Source organism: Erpetoichthys calabaricus, chromosome 4 (genome assembly GCF_900747795.2).
Source record: "Erpetoichthys calabaricus chromosome 4, fErpCal1.3, whole genome shotgun sequence".
Lineage (NCBI taxonomy): Eukaryota > Metazoa > Chordata > Cladistia > Polypteriformes > Polypteridae > Erpetoichthys > Erpetoichthys calabaricus.
The window spans coordinates 222,374,428-222,390,879 of record NC_041397.2 but is presented as its reverse complement, the minus strand read 5'-3'; the positions used below and the strand labels follow the sequence as shown (position 1 = coordinate 222,390,879).

General features: G+C 33.8%; 1 protein-coding gene across 7 annotated transcripts in view; it reads right to left on the bottom strand.

The window, feature by feature from the left end:
* The window catches only part of fam168a (family with sequence similarity 168 member A), a 193,489-nt gene that overhangs the window by 141,496 nt on the left and 35,541 nt on the right, over positions 1 to 16,452 (bottom strand). The window lies entirely within an intron of this gene.

The following is a 16,452-nucleotide window of genomic DNA, read 5'->3' as shown; positions in this document are numbered from 1 at the left end:
TGTCTTTTCCAACTTTATAAAAGGTAATTTATTAAACTACTAAATATGTGCAGTTATTAAAAATGATAATTTCAAATTTAATATATATGCCAAGACTAACATTGTTATTACAAAAATGCATATACAGTAAATATATATACTGTATTTAATGCACAACTGAACAGAGATTTCTATTTGGTAGTTGCTCCATATTAAATTCCTTTTAAAATTGAATGAATTTAGTTGCAATAATCACACTTTGTATAATATATTAATAATATTGGTATAAAGACAATTATGTGAATAATGATGCAGTCTAATACAAAAATAATCTGTTAAAAGGCTGCTATATAAAGCAACATCAAAGATGTTAAGATGTCTTCCTAACGCCATCACACACTAAAGGAATGGGTTGTAAGGCCTAAAATCCATATCATAGTATAACTAATATTCTGAGTTTCGCTAAATACCATTATACAGTAATGTATTGTATATACTTTTCAGACAAATTTATTTTTAAAGCAAATAACAGAGGTGCACCTCTTACCCTTTGAAATGTTTTACTATGCAATTAGTTGCAACTGCCAGTGTTTACCTCTCTTGAACCAAGTTCAACTGTGTTTAATAGTTAATGGCATGATCACCAACTTCCTTCCATATAGATTTCCTTTTAATATGTTTGGCTAAAAAATACTGCTTGGATATGAAATGAAAAGCTCTTAAAAAGTAAACAAGCAAGCACTGCAAACTACAAATAGTTTAACAATGCTGTATTTTTTGAGCATTACAAAACAGAGGGCCAGCTTAGTCAATGAGTTTTAAACACCTGTTCTGAGGTATATTTTATTATTAAATCCACCCAAAATAGCTGGTTTAAACTGTGAAACATATGATTGTCATTTATCAAAATTTCCCAAACTTTGGTTATGGAACATTTCACAATTCATAATACACTTATATTAGTGGTTATATAAATGGTTACTTGTTAAAAAAAAAATCTGATGCCCAAATGTTTAAGCTAAATCAAAACAATAAAATACAAATAAAACTTAAAGGAAACACTTGAAAGTTTTGTTTTACTAACATTGTAGTTCCTAATATACCAAAAAAATTAATTTTTGCAAAGAAACTAAAGTCAGTTTCTAATTAGATTATTTCAATCAGAAATTCATGTAATGCAGAAATATAGTCAAAACTATCTTCTATTTTGTTCAACTGAATATACTATACAGAATTCCAGTTTCTTGCTGAAGGATGAAATTTTTTCTTGTATTCACTGCAAAGTATTATTCAATGAACATATACCTCTCTGTGACCATGTAAAGGAAATTAGAAAATTAATGAATGCCTTATCAACTCTTACACAATTGCCAGCATTATTTAATATGGATTTTGTTATCTCTGTAGCTATGAAACAAGCAGAAATTAAGTTTAAGCTACATCAACAGAAGTATAACAAGAAAGATAGTACAACAATAACCCAACACAAAACAAATCATTTTTAGCAGCAGCAAAGTCTCAAAGCAAGTCCATGAGTGAATACAGTACAAATCTCAGTTAAATGTTATAACTATCATTAGGTTTGCATTTGTCATGTATCCAACAGTACAATAATACAGTAATCCCTCCTCCATCGCAGGGGTTGCGTTCCAGAGCCACCCGCGAAATAAGAAAATCCGCGAAGTAGAAACCATAGGTTTATATGGTTATTTTTATATTGTCATGCTTGGGTCACAGATTTGCGCAGAAACACAGGAGGTTGTAGACAGACAGGAACGTTATTCAAACACTGCAAACAAACATTTGTCTCTTTTTCAAAAGTTTAAACTGTGCTCCATGACAAGACAGAGATGACAGTTCTGTCTCACAATTAAAAGAATGCAAACATATCTTCCTCTTCAAAGGAAACAGAGAGGAAAGCAAACAAATCAATAGGGCTGTTTGGCTTTTAAGTATGCGAAGCACCGCCGGTACAAAGCTGTTGAAGGCGGCAGCTCACACCCCCTCCGTCAGGAGCAGGGAGAGAGAGAGAGAGACAGAGAGAGACAGAGAAAAGCAAAGTCAAAAATCAATACGTGCCCTTTGAGCTTTTAAGTATGCGAAGCACCGTGCAGCATGTCGCTTCACGAAGAAGCTGCACACAGAAGGTAGCAACGTGAAGATAATCTTTCAGCGTTTTTAGACGAGCGTCCGTATCGTCTAGGTGTGCGAACAGCCCCCCTGCTCACACCCCCTACGTCAGAATCAGAGAAAGTCAGCGCAAGAGAGAGAGAGAGAGAGAAAAGTAAGTTGGGTAGCTTCTCAGCCATCTGCCAATAGCGTCCCTTGTATGAAATCAACTGGGCAAACCAACTGAGGAAGCATGTACCAGAAATTAAAAGACCCATTGTTCTCAGAAATCCGTGAACCAGTAAAAAATCCGCAATATATATTTAAATATGCTTACATATAAAATCCGCGATAGAGTGAAGCCGCGAAAGGCGAAGCGCGATATAGCGAGGGATCACTGTAATGTAGATTTTACAGGTTTTGTAATATACTAAGAATTCCAATTTAATCATGTATATATTACAATTTATTAGCTTTTTTTGTCTGATTTTACGTTGCTTCATACTACAGATATAAATTAATAAGATTTAATAAAAGTGAAGCATCTGCAACCACCATCCTATTTTCAGTCTAGTACTGATGGCTGGGTGACTAAGTATTAATCTGCTCAGCCTGTGAAAATAATAAAATGTCATTAGGATTTAAGCTCATTTATGGTTTGCTGTACCAACAAGAATCAGGAGTAATATGGATCAGTAAATAAGACCATGACAAGGTGAGAACAGCCAATGACATAAAAGAGCTAGAAAGAGGCAGGCAGGTCAAAGGTGGACTTGTTTTATCAGCTTGGATGCATCCAAAGGGCAGTGACAGGGTACCAATCATACTGTGCCATTCAGAATAAAAAGCCAGTTTGCATATGTGGACTCACCCAGAAAAGTGTCTCCTTTGTGGCTAACATTATCATCACAGTATCAATTCAGGGTCTGTACACAATGTTTATTTATCTTTTACAGATGTAGTTATATTTTAAAGGTGGCTTGAATAATTTTAACTACACCTCATTGTTTAGGCATTATGTGCCAATATCAGTAGCCCCAAAAGATGGATATGAATTGTTGGTGATGACGTTTTGGCTGACATTAGTGACGCTTTTTAAAGTGATAAATTTTAATGAGATGTAATAAAAGGAAAATAGGAATAACTGTTAATTGGATTCTTTGTTTTCCGGCTCTCTGTAGCCACTCTCTGTAATGTATACATTTCCATTTTTTTATTCCAGAGAATTAATAATTGTTATTAATACATGTTTTGGAGTTAATATTTGAAAGTTTTGTATTTTTTTACACTGTTACGCAATGCCAGGTTTGTTTTGGTGCATTTGTCGCATTCTTTAGGGAATAGCGCTCCTTTTACTGTGATGTCATGCCCGTCATATATCATGAGGTCACAACTGCTGAGGCCATCTGTATAATGGTATTTAGATCAACACATTAGATTCTTCTCTATCCAAAATCTGGATTCTATGAAAGCATTATGAGCCAATTTTAGTTTAAAATTTTCCTGGTTACCGAACATTTGCTTTTCTTCATTTTTTTTTTTTGAACTTTGCCTTTCTGGTTAGCATCTAGGATTGGTAAAATATCCATTTGACTTTCAGGTTTTCACCCCAGGCACTTATTTTTTTTGACCAGTTCTTTTACATAAAATCATCTGAGGTTCAATGAGAAAAGAGCAAATTCTGAGTTATTTTCTATTTGCTTTAATGGAAAGTTCTTAGTATTAAAAGTGTCGGGGATCTCATGTTTTAAGAGTGTATGGGGCAGAATCAGATGCAAAATATTTTCAAGGAATCGGAAAAGCATTAAGAAAATAGGCTCAAGGTACACTTGTGGGATTTGAAAAGTAAAGGAAAAAAAACTATGATGTGGAGGTGTCTAGCTATCAGTTTTTCTAATGAAGATAAGCTAACCATTCAAAATTATGAAATCGCTAATTATGAAAGATAAGTGCAAGAACAGATCTGCAAATTCTGCAAATGCGCTGAAATATGTGTGGATAAAACAAGCGGCCGCATTTCTACAATCGAATGTCAGTTTTTGCCTTTGATTAAGATCTTTTTTTTAAAATAAATTTGAATAAATAGCAACAGCCCTACTCTGTATGGTATTGTATTAAAAAGCAATTAATCTTTCAGTTTCATTCACGTATGTGACAATACAAGTTAAAATGAATACAACTCACAGCTGATTGGTCACTTTGCTGTTAAAGCATGAATAAATCATATTTTTATTTATGAAATTTCTTTTTAAAAGAGCAGTGAAATTTTCTTTTTTATGCAATAATTTTAAAAATAGGTGAGACTCTTCCAATCCCATGCTAAAATGCATGCTCCGAATTCATTCATACACAGATATGGCACATTTAAGAAGTATTAAAATCATTTATGAAATCAATAGTTGCATACCTTTTCTGAGTTTGTGCATGTCTTCACTGAAGAATGTGAAACATTGGTTCGTCCAATTGATTTTCAGTAAGAAAATGAGATATTTGGCAACACTGCTGACAACTGAAACCTTCACATGGAACTGAGGATTTGTGCAGCTTTTTTACTTCTTGGAAAGCTTTTATCTTCAGTTCTGGTACTTTGCCTTTTGAAACTGCATTCACATATTGCTTTCACATACAGTGCAGCCACGTTTTCCATGCAGTGACAAAATTTCAACATAAATCTGTCTCAGCAAATCATTTTATCAAAGTCATCTCCACAAGTAGGAACGGCTTTTGACAGCCAGTAAAGGCTGGAAAGAGTTTGGCCCTCTTCCCATCCACTTGCTCTACACTCACTACATGTTTTCCGTAATGTAGATAGAAGTCCACGTGATCCTATGTTGACCAATTTCTTCTTCACATTGCGCAGGAGCTTCAACTATAAAAAGCCAAACACTTTCCAATTAACGCTGGATCCATCCACGAGTAACTGGACAAATTTTTTTTATCACTAACTCCCAAGAAGATGCATGCCCCATGAGTAGTACTGTACATCATTATTGGACATGGATGTCTTTGTTTTCTAGGCTTCCATGCTGTGTAATGAAATTGTAGTAACTTTCACTGTGCTGCTGCACAGGAGTTAAGAAGATGTCAATTATACTCCATTTTTTCTTGCACCTTTCTTGATTACATTTACCTTTCGAGTTATTTTCCCATTTTTTTCACATCACGTTTTCTTACATAATTAACAATTTGCAGATCCTAGGTTTACATCTTTTTGGAGCCATTTTGGACTTGAATTGTTTAACCAGTACTAACCACCTTTACCTGGCATTTCACCATGAGTGCTATATCAGATCACTAAAAATTATCACCAGAGTATCTAATAACATTAGTAAGTGATGCTGCAATCTCCAAAATTTTTCTAAATTAAAAAAGTCATGTAATAGGCCTTATTTTCTGTATATTAAGAAATCTATGACTTTTCCAAAACTTAACTTTTCAAAAATTGCCCTGGTTTGGAAAATTAAATTTAAATTTTCCATAACTTCCATGACTGTTTTTAAATAAATCTGTGTCTTAAGATGTATACGTTATCAGTAAGTTGTAAACTCTACAATTGCATTTAACTTGTAAATTATAATTGCATTTTGCCTGTGAACTTGTTAAAGTGTTATGGGTCTGCAATCAGTTAAAATGCACAATATAAATATAAACTGAATTTAAATTAAAAAATAGTGTATAAATTGTAAAATAGGAGTTTCAGATTGCAAAAGTGCCAAACCAAGATATGTCACATGTTTACCGACATAAATTATCCACAATGCATTGTTCAAAGGTCACACCTCCACAATGCATTGTTAATGGTTCTTTACTGCAAAACAAAGCCATGCAATAAAATGTCAACAAAGGTCAAACTGTTTATGGAAGTAGTGCAAAACATACAATTATCTTATCCACACAGCTTCAAAAAAGCTTTACACATTTCACAGATTCTGTTTTACACTTGAACATTAGTACAGTTTTTAGTAACAGAACAGCAGATGAGCAAAAACCTCAGTGCAAAAATACATCCAAAAAATACAAAACTAAAGTAATTTATCCCATTGTAACAATTACTTTCACTATATATCCCTTCAAACAGTCAAACATACATTAAACAGATATTTCTATTCAATAGTTAGGTTTTTCTTGCTAAACTACAAACTGTACTTTAGATTTTCTTTTGCTCATGTGTATCAGGAAATGTTTGTTCATGCTGGGCTAGGAAATACTCAATTAAGCCACTGAGGTTTACCATTAAATTAAAACTCAATATTCATAAAATAAAAACTAAAATATCCTCATTTGCAAAGCAAATTTCTGCAACCACAAAATGTGACCCACGTGTTTAAAAAAAGTACAAGGCACAACAATCATACTGAAATAAAAAAATGACATACACTTCTGAAATAAGTTGGTAGCGTTACATTTAACTTTAGACATGCAACTATCATTAACAATGTTGTTTATTGGCTATGGTTAAAATATATAAATATAATGGTCTGTCAAAAACACAGGCCTACAAAAACATCCTTTCCTAAGGAGTGATAATAATTGCACTACAACAATGCCAGGATTTTAGTAAAGCAAATATAACCAATTATAATTTCAAAAGAATATAATGCCAGGCTATACTCCTTGATAACAAAAAAATACCCCTCCCAATACACACACTTGAAACCTGAATATAGAATAAAACCAAGGTATTATAGCTCAGCCAAAATAGAAATAAAGCAAAAACTGTTGTACAAAATGTAATGTTGCAAATATCGATTTATAATACAAACAGCAGGATAATGGTGAAAACTCACTGGCAATGTGCCCAAAAAGAGCAGTAAATCCTGAAGATGGTGTAATGCCTTATGAATATTAACAATGACACGCCCAACCTGCAACAAATCTACATAAAATCACACAGAACACAACAACTTCTTCTGTCCCTGCAGGATTTCCTTGAACAAACATAAAAACTGACTACGTGGTTGTATTGTGTACATAAAATAACATGAATAATATCAAAAAGACTCCATACCCATGATACAACAAGTCTGTAAAGACAAATTCATCAAGTTTGAAGTACAAGTTTATATTAAAAAATGAATAGAAATACTAGTATAAAATAGATGAAAATTGAGGAAAACCATATTTTAAGATTTATAAAGTATTTACAAGTCTCACCATACTTCTGTGGCCTCCCGCTAGAAAGGAGGGATCATGACTATGTGAGCCTTACGACCCATAGCTAGTCTTGAAGTGCCTCTGCAGAGAGGGGCTTCATCAGCACTCCATCATTCATTTTAAGATCATTTTGCTGTCATTTTAAATTTTTAACAAAGTTAAATACCTAACATGTAGGTTGTATTCATCTTAAATCACTGTCACACTCACACTGGTATCGTGCCATATTTGATACTAATTGGATATTTATAATAAAAAAAAATTTTAAAAATAAAAGGCAATTTTTGGAAATTTCTTTGAGGTTGTATAAAAAGGATTATGGACTGTCATGGTGGAAGAATTAAGGAGAACTGGCAATTCAACTGAACAAAACTCACTAATCCTATTCACATAATTTTTCCAAAATAACATTGAGTTAAGTCCTTAAAGTAGGGTACTGGATCATTTAGCCCATATGTCTGCGGTTCTTTACATAAAGAAAAAAATATTTCTAACAACTGTACAAAATCCGCCTTTAGCAAGTTTTAATCCTATGTTCCCTTATTATAATTGAATTTTAAAGTAATAACTAGAATCCACTGTATTTGTTCCTTTCATAATTTTAAAAACTTTGATAACACCTCTTAATCTTGCTTGGTGTAAAACGAAATGGTTCAACTCATTTAATCTTTCTTCACAGCTAAAACCTCATAGTCTTGGAATCATCCTAGCCACTCTACTCTAGTGCTGCCCCAGGGTATGGAATACCATTTGTGCCAAAATCAAATAAATAAAATGGCAATTAGGGAAAAAAATTATCCATTTTATAACTACAGGTTTTATTTCAAAATGATTGCATTTTTAAGGACTGATTCAATTTCACAAAGTGACTTTTCCAAAAGGCACATATTCAAATGGCTCTTTTAAAACCGATGCTACTTATTTTACAATGCCTCTTTTCATGATGATTTCATCAGTTGTCAATGAAGACCAATGGGCTAAACCTCTACCTATTGGTTAATCCTTTGTGTTTGATTACTTATGTCTAACAGAAGCTGGGAGGCTATCAAACATCTTTGAGCACTACTTTTCTCACAATCACAGTGGCAAAATATTGAGGCAGCAAGAGTTACGATAAGTTCTCTGTATATTTCATCTGCAAAACTCTCATACCAAGCAATGAGTGCATTGAAAAAATGATAATAAACTATATGTTAAAAAACCTAAATACCTAGTTAAAAATTCTCACTGTTAGAATCCACAGTGAACACCTGATAAGTGAACACTGCTACTCTCCTGCTGTCCCCTTCATTAATGTAGGCTACTACTGCCAGAGTATCTGATCGCCCTCACATTCGCTGTTGGTTCTGTCTGTCTGTCTGTCTCAACACCAACCAAAAACACCTGTATGGAGATATATATCGAGCGCCGTACCTTTGTGCTTTCTTTGCGGGCATTTTCTGTGCAGAAATGGTGCTCAGTCAGTCTTAAACTAACAACTTCTTCATCAACGTCAACATTTTGAAGAGTGCTTCTCTGTCTGAGCATTTCCAACATGTTTAATTCGTCTCAAAATAGCATCATGCGTTAAAGGTCGATTTCAAACTAGACGTCCCAACTTTTAACTGCCTCTGCGTATTAGTCAGTTGGAATGCAAGTTGCAAGCAAGTTATACTAATGATTTCTGGCAACTTACTGCCTAGAATAAGGGGAGAGTAATGAACAACAAAGGACTAACCAATAGGAACAGGTTCAGCCCACTTGATTGACAAACATGAAAAGAGGCATTCTCAATAAACAGCACAGGCATTAGAAGACTAATCTGGAAATTTGTCTTTCGGAAAAGTCACATTATGAAATAAAAGGGATCTTTAAAATAAGGTCTTCTTGAAATAAAAAAAACGTAATAATTATAACAATTGAATTATATTTTTTTTAAAAATAGACTACTCTGATATATGTATAACCTAACATCCTATTAGGTTTCTTAATTGTTTCTGTACACTGTCCTGCTATAGAGTACATGTGTATTCATATCTAAAATTTTTACCTTTCACTTATTTACATTAAATTTCAACTTCCACAAATTTGCCCACACCTTGTACTTTGCAAGCTCAGAACATTTGTTTTTGCACTGCCTTAACATCTTAGTTCACCCTTACTGTTTTTGATACACTACACCTCATACATGGCCGTTCTTATACTTTTTTTTTTTTTTAACCTTTTTCACAATATTTCACCTTTTTAATCATTTCGCTCATGTGTCATATGCAGTTACTACTAAAATTGTATTCTTAAAAGAAAATAAATACTATAAGACATGGATTTAAAGTATAACAAAATGGCTGGTGTCGTTTTTGACTACATACAAAATTATGCTTAAATATTTTTCATCAAAGCACTGGGAGAACTAGAGAAAGTACTTTGTATGGCAAAATACAATTAAATATAGAAATAAAGTATTATTCATGAAAAAAAATCAAATTTTTAAATTTGAAAATATCAGAGTTATGAGTTAGGATTAAGAATTGCCACTCATACCATGATAAAGTATCATCATGGGGGGGGGACCAACTAAATTTCTGAACAAAACATAGTCTCTCATTTTCCCCTGTACAAATTGTAGATATTTGGTGGAGATAGGTTCAATGGTGTGGGTTTGCAAACTGAACAAACATACATACACAAAAACAAACATACACACTTAGCTTTAAATATTAGCTTATAATACTAAAACTTGTTCCTCTTATAATCTGAATGAAATAAAACTCAGATGTCTGTGTAAAATTTTTTTTTATATATATATATTACATAGTGAAATCTACATTTGCATGCTGGAGTCTTTCATAATTTTCAGTTCAGCTTAGAATATTTAAATTGTTATGCACGTGATTATATTAGAAGTTTGAATATGAATGTGACAACTTAAATGTGTAAAGAAATCAAAATGTAAAAAATCAAAATGTAAGAAAATAATATTAGGGATTAATCCAGCTGTTGCATGAATGGAGCAGGGTTACCAAATTTCATCTGACGTGAACCTAGCCGACCAAAACATTTTACCAAATGGTTTGTGTGACCTCACAATGATAATTTTTTCCTATTAAAATGGAGCTTTACAGCATATTGATCCTTCAGTTTTTATGATGCTTATTAGAAAAACTAGGCACCATTCCTGCGACATTTGCCGCAACTGGCAGTTTTGATTATTTAATGTGCTATCCATTTTTGTTATTACAAGTGCTGCTTATTTAAGAGCTTTAGTTTCTATGGTTTTCAATGACATATTTTTTAGCAAGGTGATATTAACTTATACTGAGACAGTTAATCATTTTTTTACTATGCAGTCAGGAGTAGGGTTGTCACAATACCAGAAATTTTGTATGAAAAACAAGACCAGTGAAATTTCAAGGTAATTGATACCAAAGCAAAAACACAAACCCCATTCATTTTATTAGTAGGACCACTATTATTAAAGTCAACCATATAGTGCCTTTTTCTATAATAGAATATAAAAGATATACAGTAAATTCTAAATGCTAATAGCAATAGTAACAGCAGCTTTAAATTACTTGTATATTCAACATTTTATACACAAATAATTTAAGTAAACTTGTAACTACATGTTTTTAAAATCTGGTTTGTCAGGCAATCCATTTGCTATTGTAATATTTATATTTGTATCACTAGCTGTTAAAACATTTAGCAGTGAGTCATATTTAAATGTGTGTGTCAAACAGATTCAAATTTCAAATACCACAGACTCCTGATGCTTTAATTGTCCAGATCTCACCTTTTGTATCACCCCTCCCAATTTCCTGTGTGAAATCAAGCTTGTCAGTTTTACATTAGTCCACCATGTCAGACCTCCTATAAAAATCATTTGTTGTGCTGTTTTCAATGTGTCTTGTATGAGTCTTTCAGACTTTGCAATTGCTCGTCTAAGTAAAAATCCAGATATTCGATAATTACACGGATCTTGTCTGTATTCAATTACCTTTACTTGACAGACTGCATTAGATTCAATTTCAATAATGTACCATTCAAATACATAACATATGTGGTTTCATTAAATTCAATATAGCCTGCCATCAAAAAATAAATGACACAAATTTTGTGTTTGAAGATTTGTATTTAACCATGAAGTATACTGTTTTGCCTGTCCTGCTAATTTTGATTTTCAGCAGTTATGCGTTTCTGTTAACACAGTGAATATTGTATAAATTAAGGAGATGTACTTTCTGCTTTGAAGCACTTTAAACACTAAATACATTTTATTTTGGTATTAACCATTAGAGCAGTTCAATTTTTCGCATGTGCAGACAAGCCAAATAGCCATGTTGTTTGAAAATGCCTTAATGTTCATTTGCAACAACTGTCCTGTCCTGTATGCATTATAGTGGATGCCTGCATGGTTCCTCAATGACCCTGAACTGCATACACTGGATAGAAAATGGACGAATTCTTGCAGAACAGACATCTGTTGACGTGCTCAGTCAAAGAATGAATGTGAAATCTCTCCTTCATTGGGTCTGTGTAGGACACTGAATTAAAAAGTGACTAATCTCACCATCATTGTACCCCCTTTAAAAAATTAATGATACAACAAGTTAAACAATTACAGCACATATCAAATCAGTCAATTATTGTATTCTGAAAGCACACGTGAAACATTTTAGAGCTAACACCACAATGAAATAAAAGTGGCAATAACAAAAACCTGTGAGTGTTTTTTTAATAAAAAGCCTAATTGCCACAATCACATGCTGAAGTTTTTGCTCACATTTTTCTCAGTTATTATTGTGTTTTTCAAAATACTTCATCTATATACAGTCATACATAAGTGCAACATAGACTTTCATTTGGAACAATCAACACTAAAAATAAAAAAGAACAAAAAAAAAGATATAGTTATATTTTCTGAATTTTGGTATCAACGTGACACCAAATTACCAGTTACTGTGGCAACTCCTATTAGGGCCTCTACTATAGCTTCCTTTCTCAGGTTAGCAATATGGTCTACTAGAACATTACACTATATTCTATTCTTGGAAAATCTCCATCATAGAAACTGGTATGGCAACTCAGAAGCTAGTATTTTGTGTGCCTCATCTTTAATGTGCCAACAGTCATGACACATGCAAATTTCCAAAGGTTCAAGTTTTCCTTTATGAATGATATTTCCAATTTAAGGAAGACTGTAAAATTTCAAACTAAACTGCACAACCAAGTAAATAAAAATATAAACACAAATATTACATTATCTTTTCACTAAATGACTAGTGATTGACTCTCAGATTTAAATTAAAATGTTATAGAGAGGGAGGGAGGGGATGGGTGCATGCACTGATTACAGTGCGTCACTGCACCCACCACCCAACATACCATACGGAGTGCAGCCCTACATTGTGCGACTCTGGACCACAGTAGAACAGTGAGTTTTTTTTTGTTTTTAGTTTGTTTTAAATAACAGTGGATAGAGTGGCAATCCTGCCACCAATCCTCAGATTTTCCGTTCCAAGTTAAGAGGACCTGCTGACAGGATTAGATGCAAGTTAACATCATAACCAGGACAAATCAATTGCAGGTTAAGGGTCTTGCTCAAGGGCCCAATGGAGTGGAATCAATTCTGACATTTACGGAATTTGAAGCGGCAACCTTCCAATTGCCGGTGCAGATCCCTAGCCTCAGAGCTGTTATAAACAAAACATAAAAACAAAACGTTGGAACCTTTACCAGTGTAAAAGCAGCCTGTTCTTTTCCAACCTGCAAAGACCCAACTGTGGAAGAGGCTATGTAAAAGACATACAAAACTCAGCAGCACAACAGAAATCCTTCAACTTCATATTCCAGGCCGGTTTACTCTATCACAAAATTTGAATAAAATCATAGTAAATGCTGTATTTTAGTAATCTCGGTCTAGGTTGATTACATAGAACACATCATAGCTGTCTTCTTAACGGTTGGTTTCATTTTACCTTTTTTCATAATGACCAAGAAATGGAGAAGTACGCAATATTTTAAAACATCAGAAATATATAATTCACACAAAAACATATCAATGTTTTCAATAATAATAAAAAAAAACATTGATTATGATCTCTTTTCCTACTTTGTTTCTGAGCTTTCTGTAATTAACTCTGTGGAAAGTTACAATTCTGCATTTTTTCTGGATAAATATGTGTCTATGAAAGAATGTATTGTCAGATCATCAAACTATTTACATTGCCCAAAAATAATTCGGGCAAACTTAAAACTTTATTTAACACATTTAAAAAATTGCTCAACCAGACAGCTTGATCTTCTACCAAGCAGTGTAAAACATTTTTGAAATATTTTATTAATTACAGCACATCTATGTTTTTCTCTCTCTCTCTCTCCAGTTAACACAGTTAAGATCTATCCACATTCTATTGTTTTTCTCAAGTTTTAAAAATATGATGCAGAATATATCTGCTATATTTAACTACTATATCTTTAGAAATTGACCATCCTCCATTTGCCAAACTATCACTACAATTACTAACACTTCTTTCTTCTTTGGACCTCTCTTTCCCCTGAACTAAATATGGCTTCTAGTACACTAGTGCCCAAGAAATCAGGGCATGTTGAAATTGATCTCGTCAATTACATAAACATCTACGTGTACATAACTTATTTGACCCATTTCAATCTGGTTTCAGAACTGAGCACAGCACTGAAACACTCCTTAATTGTGAAGACTCAAAAGGCTATTAACATCTCACTACTGCTTGACCTTAGTGCTGCCTTTGACACTAACTGCTGAGCCCTCCCAATTGACTGTATGTGACTGTTGGTCAGGCTACCTGGGCTACCTATTCTTGATGGTAAAAGTCCTACTTATCAAGCCACTCTTAGCTAGTGCCTTATAGCTAATAATAAATCATATTCCTTGATAGGGCTGGGCACTGGCACTGATATCCCCTTTCAATTTAATTTTGGTTCATAATATCCCAGTTCGAAATCGATTTTATCTTTATTTAATTACCACTCACTGATATATTTGAAGTGCTGACCTTATTTTTAGAGATTACTTAACCATGCATTGAGAACATTAATATAATGTGACAAATTTTAACAACACTTTATTGGAAGGGTGTCTACATAGTGACTTCATAACACAAGCATGAGCATGAAATGACATTTAAGAATAAATACTTGATTAGTAATTAAACGTTAACATCAGTACAGTAGAACCTCTGGTCATGAACGTTTCTGAACACGTACAAATCGGGTTACGATCAAAAACTTTGCATCTGTTCACGACCACACGCTCTGGTGGCAAACAAAAACACTGGCAGCCAGTTTCCCTACACGCATTCGTACGCGCCAATGATTTCCCATTTTCTTTTGTTTGCGTATACAGGGCCTAACAAAGCAGTTGATGTTGCAAAAGGAGTTATAATGTTAACCAAGCACAGACCTCAAGTGCTGGAAGAGGTGGAAAAACTGTTGCTAGTGTGGTTGAACGAGAAGCAACTTGCAGGGGATATCGTAAGCGAGGCGATCATATGCAAGAAAGCCAGGAAGATTCATTGGGATTTGCTGAAAAAAAAAAATCCTTCTTTGAGTGGCGAAGGTGAGGAATTTAAAGAGGAAGGTTTGAAAAGTTTTGCAAGTGGCATTTAATTTTTTTTCCCTGTGCTTAAAACTCATAAAAAAGTGTTTACAGTGAGCGGTTCGTAAGGGTCTAGTGCGAACAATTGCAATGTTAGTTTTCTCTGTTGTTCAAGGTTTTCTCAGTGTTATTCAATGTTTTTACATTTAGTTTACTATTACCCTGTACATTCTATGGTATAATTAACTATTTTTGTGCTTAAAAAAATATATATATTTACATACAGTTCATATGGTCTGGAAAGGATTAATTGTACTTACATACAGTCTTATGGGGAAATTACGTTCAGGTCGTGACCAAATCGGGTCGCGTCCAGAGTTTTGGAACGAATTACAGTCGTGACCAGAGGTACCACTGTATTTACAAGATGTGGAACAAAATATTGTATCATTACTCTTTTAAAAGAAAAAAAAAAACTTTCACAGTACAGCACTCATTCAAAATTCACCATAATTTCGCAAACATATCTATCGTCACATCAGAGTCCACACATATTATGGTGGGGGGCTCCTTGTTTTAATATAATGCAGTGGCATCTACTTTACAAAATACTTATACAGTATCATTTAGCAAATAATATTATTAAAACAAACATTTCTTCTTAAATAATAAGTTATTTACTAAACTATTAGCCAAATGTATTCCTCTATTGGACATTTTAAACCAATCTTGAATTAGTCAAAATTAAAGAGACAGCGGGAAGATTTGTGTCTTTCTATACTTCTACAAGTTACACAAACAATTGCTCACATGTAACTGTTACATGAATCCATCTTTAAAATGTGTCCTCACACTTCCTCCTCAAACAAAACAAGGAAGCATTTTAAAATAAGGATCTAGTGTTGAGGCTTGCTGACAGCAGCACTGGATGAATGGAACATAAGACAGTCACTGTGACTGACAACTCCGCTAATATGATCTGTGTGGTACAACTCAAGAAGCTACTTTACGTCAGCTACTTTGCACGCATGCTCACTTTGGTACCACAGGCTGCTCTGAAAATTCCAACAATTGTTCACTTGCTTAGTTGGGTGAGGGGCATTGCAAATATTTTCCACCATAGCAGTACAGCTACTGTTGCAATGTCCTAAAAGAGAAGCAATGAATGTTGGCAAATGAAAAACACAAATTTGTGACTTATGTGATCACACAAAGAAAAAGTGCATTGGAGATATCCAAAAAGATTTTTGGAACAACCACCAGCATCTCAGCAGCACTGTACTATTATAGGCAGCGAGGTTGCTCCCAGTGTGACTGGCATGCAGTGCGCTTGTCTGCAACACACCAGCCACAGGCACCCAGTTGTTTTTAATGTAATGACAAGTGATTGTCACATAGGAATAGGCTACCCTGGATGTCCAGTAGTCACAGGTTAGGGCTATTCCCTCCAATGACCTGAGACATGTGGCGATGCTTTGCTTAAGATCTTCATAAAGCCTACACTCATTTGCTTTCCTGTTGATACAGTATACAGCAGTTTCAAAAACTGCATCATTTGTTGAAAGCCCTCCTTGTCAACAACAGATAAAAACTGCTATAGATTGTTATTTTTTTGGACACAAAACAAATTAAGCTTGGAGTGTAGATTGTTT